The sequence below is a fragment of the Paramormyrops kingsleyae genome, chromosome 25 (genome assembly GCF_048594095.1).
Source record: "Paramormyrops kingsleyae isolate MSU_618 chromosome 25, PKINGS_0.4, whole genome shotgun sequence".
Lineage (NCBI taxonomy): Eukaryota > Metazoa > Chordata > Actinopteri > Osteoglossiformes > Mormyridae > Paramormyrops > Paramormyrops kingsleyae.
In genome coordinates this window covers 10,252,963-10,260,164 of record NC_132821.1, presented here as the reverse complement: position 1 = coordinate 10,260,164, position 7,202 = coordinate 10,252,963, and positions in this window count along the sequence as shown.

Sequence of the window (7,202 nt, the reverse complement as noted above, 5' to 3'; positions counted from 1 at the left end):
GCATGTGTGCATCACAGACATGTATGAAAAAGTCATCAAAGAAAGAAAAGCCCAAGCAGCAGCAGGAGGACAGGCTCAGTCTATAATGCTCCTAATATTTGCTCTAAAGCTACTGGGCCAATAAACATGTGTTTGGGCTCTTTGTGGACCACAAATCCTATAGTTTAATATGTAATATAAATCATCTGTGGTTCCAAACGCCGTTACTCCGCCGTGCTTCCGCCAACCGCAACACCCGACATACCCTGCGAAAGGTACAGCGATTCTGAGCAACTTCCCCATTATGATCCTATTTAGATTTCCCAGTCTTTATCCTGAAAGTACAGCCCAAATTGCGCCCCCCACACCAGACGCCTCGCACTAATGCACACACGCGCTCGCTCACTTTCTGCAGCGAGCCGGCCTTAAAGCACCAGCATCTGAAAACCCTGTGGGTTAGCAGACTTGGTACACCGCATATGGTGAAAACCCTGTGGGTTAGCAGACTTGGGACATGACTGATGGAGAAATCCCTGCGGGTTTGTGAAATTGGTATATTGTGTTGTATTTGGTAAGAATTACTTTTAATTTCATATATAATCTGCCTCTGTGGTCTTTCTCCTGTTGCTTGTTTTTTTCTGCTTAATAGTTACTCTCATTTGAATTCCTGTAATCATCTCCATTGTTCAGTGCTCAATGCCTTGGTAAATGACATTTGCATATTAATTCCAATGCCGATGACTCTCAGGCTGAGGAATTTGTAACTAAATGGAAATTAAAAGTATACAATGTTAGGAAGGCTAACTTTAATGGTATGAGACGGAAATTACAAACTGTAAACTGGACAGAGTTAAACAGCAAAACAGTTGAAGAGGCATGGGAATTTTTCAAAAGCACATTGTTGCAAGTGCAAGAGGACTTCATACCTGTTTCCAGCAAAACTAAATCTAGGAAACGACAACCAAGGTGGTTTACTAAGGAAATTAAGAATAAAGTCAGGAGGAAAAGGGCTCTGTTCCACAATTGGAAAATAACTAATGATTTCAAAATTAAGCAGGAGTATCTAAGTCTACAGGCAGAGTTAAAAAATGACATTAGGCTATCCAAGAGGGATGTAGAAAGAAAAATTGCATTGGAGGCTAAGGATGACAGAAAAGGTTTCTTCCAATATTTTAACTCCCAAGAGAGCTCTAAAAGCTGAAATCACTAATTTGCAGGATAGTAAGGGCCTTATAATTGATAACGAAATTGATATAGTAAATGAGTTTAATGATTATTTTTCAAGGGTGTTCACAATAGAGAACACAAGTAACTTACCACCAATTAATACGAATACAGCATCGTCTATGACCAATATATGTATAACTGAGGTTGATGTGATACTAAGCCTAGCTAAACTCAAAATAAATAAATCGCAGGGCCCTGATGGCATCTTACCTATAGTCTTAAAAGAGATGAGGGATATTATTAGCCAACCTTTAACTTTAATATTCCAGAAATCATTATCTGCGGGTGTGGTACCATCAGATTGGAAGCATGCTAATATAACACCCATATTTAAAAAAGGGGATAGAAGTAATCCAGCAAACTATAGGCCAATCAGTTTAACTAGCATTACTGGAAAAATAATGGAAGATATAATTCAAGTGAAAATGGTAGATTATCTAGATGCAAATAACATTATAAAGGATAGCCAACATGGATTTAGGAGAGGTAGATCCTGCTTAACGAATCTACTTGAGTTCTTTGAGGAAGCTACAAGTGAAATTGATCACAAAAAGGCCTATGATGTGATTTACTTAGATTTCCAGAAGGCGTTTGATGTTGTCCCCCACAAACGGCTCTTGCTAAAGCTTAAAGCTACAGGGATTTTAGGAACTGTGGCAGCTTGGATCAAAAACTGGCTAACTGACAGGAAGCAGCGAGTAGTTATTAGAGGCACAATGTCACAGTGGGCCTCCGTTCATAGTGGGGTACCACAGGGTTCAATTTTAGGACCACTATTGTTCCTAATTTACATTAATGACATTGACACAAATACATACAGTAAACTGGTTAAATTTGCAGACGACACCAAGGTGGGCGGTGTAGCAGATACTAATCTAGCAGCAGAGAGGCTTCAACGGGATCTGGATTTAATTAGCGAATGGGCAGATACTTGGCAGATGAAATTTAACACAGATAAATGTAAGGTAATCCATGCAGGGAGCAGAAATATAAAGTACAGATATTTTATGGGTTCCACTGAAATAAAGGTAGCTGATTGCGAGAAAGATCTCGGTATGTATGTTGATGCTTCCATGTCCCACTCTCGCCAGTGTGGGGAAGCAATAAAAAAGGCAAACAGAATGTTGGGTTATATCTCTAGGTGTGTGGAGTTTAAGTAAAGGGAGGTGATGTTACACTTATATAATTCCTTGGTAAGACCCCACCTAGAATACTGTGTGCTGGTTTGGTCACCATACCTCAAGAAGGACATTGCTGCCTTAGAAAAGGTGCAACGAAGAGCTACGAGAATGATTCCTGGTCTTGGAGGAATGTCTTATGAGGAGAGGTTAGCGGAACTGAATCTGTTTAGCCTTGAGCAAAGGAGACTAAGGGGGGATATGATTCAGGTCTATAAGATTCTAACGGGTCTGGATGCTGTTCAGCCAAATTACTATTTCAATATTAGTCTAAATACTAGAACTCGTGGCCATAAGTGGAAATTAGCGGGAGAACATTTTAAAACAAATTTGAGGAAGCACTTCTTTACACAGCGTGTAGTTAGAGTATGGAATAGTCTTCCTGCTAGTGTAGTGGAAGCTAAAACCATGGGTTCCTTTAAATCAGAGCTGGATAAGATTTTAACAACTCTGAGCTATTAGTTAAGTTCTCCCCAAACGAGCTTGATGGGCCGAATGGCCTCCTCTCGTTTGTAAATTTCTTATGTTCTTATGTAAATAGTTGGATTAAAAGTAGTTGCGTTATTGTAATATTGTAACCCTGTGGGTTAGCAGACTTGGGACATGACTGAAATCCCTGCGGGTTTGTGAAATTGGGATTACATGAATGTCTGCATAAGCAGTATTGCTGAAACCTGAAAGGTGGCCCTAATATACTGAAGCTTTTAAATAAATAAATAACAAACCATCCCCTGGTGTAATACGGATGTGACTGGACTCATTATAAAACACAAATACTGAGCTTTAATTTCATATATAGTCTGCCTGTGTGGCCTTTCCCCGTTTCATTTTTTTTTCTTCTGCTTATTAGTTACTTTCAGTTATTTTTTAATTTATCCATAAATAAATAAATAACCCCTCCGGGCTGGCCGGGTTAAGCACTCCTCGTGGCGGCGTGCGATCCCATCCAGGGTCCTCTGTGGTGGTTCGGATAGCAGCGAAAATTCACTTTTTTATACTTTTTTTTTCAACACCCGACATACCCTGCGAAAGGTACAGCGATTCTGAGCAACTTCCCCATTATGATCCTATTTAGATTTCCCCGTCTTTATCCTGAAATTACAGCCCAAATTGCGCCCCCCACACCACACGCCTCGCTCTAATGCACACACGCGGTCGCAAGCCGGTCTTAAAGCACCAGCATCTGAAAACCCTGTGTGTTCTACGAATTTCACGTTGTTCTATTCATACTGACAAGGGCACACTGACATACAGTGATTACTAGTAGCAGCAGACTCAGTCTTTAATGTATCTAATTTTTTGATATATTGCTCTTACAATAGTGGGGCTATCCTCGTTTCTTGATAAAAATAAAATAAAGTTCTAAAGTATATGCACATTACTGCTTTTCTCCTATGCCCTTTTAAAAATTTAAACTGGGTTTTTCTGTGCATAAAATTGTGGTTGGTCTGTTCAACAATAAATTAAACTGAGCATTCCTTCTATGTAAAAAGAATAATATCCCCAAACAGACCCCTTGTGTTGCTGGGTGTGAAGTGGTTGAGCGGTTGCACCTCCTGTATTGATTGCTCTCTGCCTCAATCACTTCACACCTATTATATGTTTTTCGTTGGGATTAGCTGGGGCTATCAAAATGCAAATAGAGACACAATAGATTTCAGTTTTTCTGTCTATATGTCAATGATTAGAAACAAGTCTTCAGTTTGAAGTACTGTTTTAATTGATACTGATATGGGCGGGGTTAGCTGGGGAATTCATCTGATTTTGGTGATGTCACTGGTTGGTACATGCTTAAATAGTCTGACCCCAAGACACAGGCTTCACAACTGTATCTTGTCTGTATAAGGCCAGTGACTGAATCTTTTTGCATTTCACTTTGAGAACTCCAAAGACAGAGACATGGCTTCTTCTGTGTAAGTACACTTTGGTCTGATGATGTAATTTTGTGTAATATTGGATGACTGCTATGCAAAATCTGTTTATCTGGTTATTACCCATTGGGAAAAAAAGTTTTAATAACCCTGATCTCTTTGTCGTAGTCTACCTGTCAAGAGGCACTTCCTCCTGTGCCCTTTCTGCAAGAAGACCCACTTCAGTCTCCCTGTCCACCTGAGGAGAGTGTGCATGCAGAAGGCATCGGAGCAGGAGATTTCGGCGGTTGTGGAAGCAGCAAAGATGGAGGCGATGGAGTTGCTGCGACACGGCCGGGTGTGGGAGTACGACTTCCTCAAGGCACTCGTGGGGGACGCTGATCCCATCAGCAGGTATGTGCTTCACATTCCGTTGACTTCACAATTACTTAATTATCATTGATAAAATTTGTTACATTTATTCCAATTAAGTAAATCATTTTGTTTCACAGGGTGAACAGGATGGTCCAGGAGCTACAGGCTAGAGGGAATTCTGTGCTGAACATTCCCCCTGCTGTGGCGGCACCTGCTGTGGAAGAACCTGCTGTTCCCTCAACAGCTGGATCATCTACAGCAAGTGATCCGGAGCCTGTGACCAGTTCTGAGGGAGATCTATACCAGTGGTAAGGGCCTGCTTTTAAATAACAACTGACAATATAAATTGTACAAATTGATGTTTCTGATATGATAGAGGTACATACATATAACTGTATCTAGTGTGTACGAAACAAACTTGCTCATTCTGATCGTCTCTCGCTGCCCTTCAATTCAGCCCCTCTGTGAAGGTGAAGATGTCCACGGTGAGGCGGAACATGGAGAAGAAAGGTCTCTACAAGAAACATTCGTTGGACCATCATCTGCTTAAGTCATTTGCCAATTATTTGGAAAATGATTTGGCAAACGAAAATTTCAAACAGGAGGTGAGGAGAATAATGATGCATTCATTTATATACACATGTGCATTGTGTGAGTTGTTGTTTATTATTTCTCTTGGCTTATAACAATAGCATATAACAATTCCAGGTGGAGAACATGGCACGGTTTATGTATTTCATAAACCCATCCAAGCCCAGCTTGGAATTTGTCAAGAAGCACGAAGATACTCGGAAGTTCTTCTCTGAACTGTCTGCAGCGGGCCTGTCGAAGCAGACACATCAGAATTACTTAAAGAGCATCAAAAGGTCAGTGGTGGTTCACAGCAATTGATAAAAAAAAATATGCATGCATCAAATTTCAACTCACTTCAACTCACTGAATTTGTTATTCTTTTTAAACAGGTTCCTGAAGTTTCATACGGGAGGGACCGACCTGTGCTTTCAGGACGAGGAGCTGCACAGGCACTGTGTGAATTTCATACAGTTTCTTTCGACAGTGCAAGCTGGCTTTTCCAAACAAGTCAGCAGGGAAACCACAAAGAAGAGGTTAGCACTTTCTTCTCTACTGCTTATTGTGTCAATGTATCCATGTATTTTGTTGAATTATGTCCTAACCTCTTCCGTTCTTTCATCAGATTTGAAATCCTGACCCGGGGCTGTGTGACACCAAGGCAGTGCCTAACTGTCCTTGATGCTGCCAAGCCCGACTTCCTCAGGATCATCGGCAAGGTGACAGGACCGGAGGCCATTCCTGGCTGCGATCTCTCCAGACAAGAAAGACAGTTGATGTTGTACTTCTTGGAGGCTGTTTTGGTCCTGAAGCACCAGCAGCGTCCTGGGGTGGTGGAGAATATGACCGTAAGTATACTTTCTAGCACAAGAGCCAATCCTTATGGCAGCAGAGTCGATTTTAAATTTTATTTTCATGCTTTTATCTCAAACATCTTGTCCCTTATTTGATTCTGTTTTTTGTAGGTGAATGAATGGGTGAGACGGACACGTGACGCAGCCTACGGTGGACACGTTGTGGTTGGGGTGACCAAGCACAAGACTGCGGCGGTCTTTGCATTGTCGCAGGAGGAGGAGATGGTAAGATAGCAACTGCTTTCAATTTATCCTAAGCTTGGGGAATTTTAAACGTGATTGAAATTGTAATTTTATTTGGTTGTTTGTTTACTTACTTGCTATTTTATTTACAGTGGTTCGACTTGTATTATACTGAGGTCAGACCTGCCATGTTGATTGGAAGACAGAGTGACCTTAGTAGTGAAGACAAGTTCTTCATCTCTTCCTCTGGCAACAGCATTTACAACTGCTCAAATGACCTGCGTCACCTGCATGAGAAGTAAGGACAGTTTACATACAGCTTTGTTTGCAAAAGTTTTCTTACATTCTTGTGGTGAAAGGTGATATGTCAACATCTGATATGTTTTGTTGCAGGTACAACCTCCCGAACATCACAAGTCAGATGGCCAGACGGGCATTTGGGACTGCCACCAAGGATATGTCAGATATGGCGGACTACCTCTCCCATAGCATGTCCACGGCAGAGAGACATTACCGGATGAGGGAGTCCAGAAATGTGATCCGGGCCCGCATGCTTCTCAGACACATTGCTGGTGAATCTGAGTAAGTAAAGTCCTTTCTTGTAACTTTCTGAACAATCTTGATGGATTAACAATTACTAATTCCGTCTACATACTTACGTTATTAAATTTCTTTCTTTGTTTTAGTTCTAGTCCGGATGAGCGAGCAGCTCAGACCTCAGGTTCCAGATTTCCAAAGATGGACAAGGTGGCTGCCTATGACCTATTCATGAGGTCATTTCCAGTGACCATCGATGGAACCTGCCCAGGGAAGTCGGCACGCACTGACCTCGTGGGGATTACCCATGAACGTCCGTGCTATGACCGCTGGCGCGCTGAGCAGAAGGCGCTTCGGATGCAGCATGTCATAGGTGAGTAAAGTTTCTATAACTTATTGCAAGCATCTAGATGCATCTAGACTAATGCATGTTGACTAATAATTTGGCT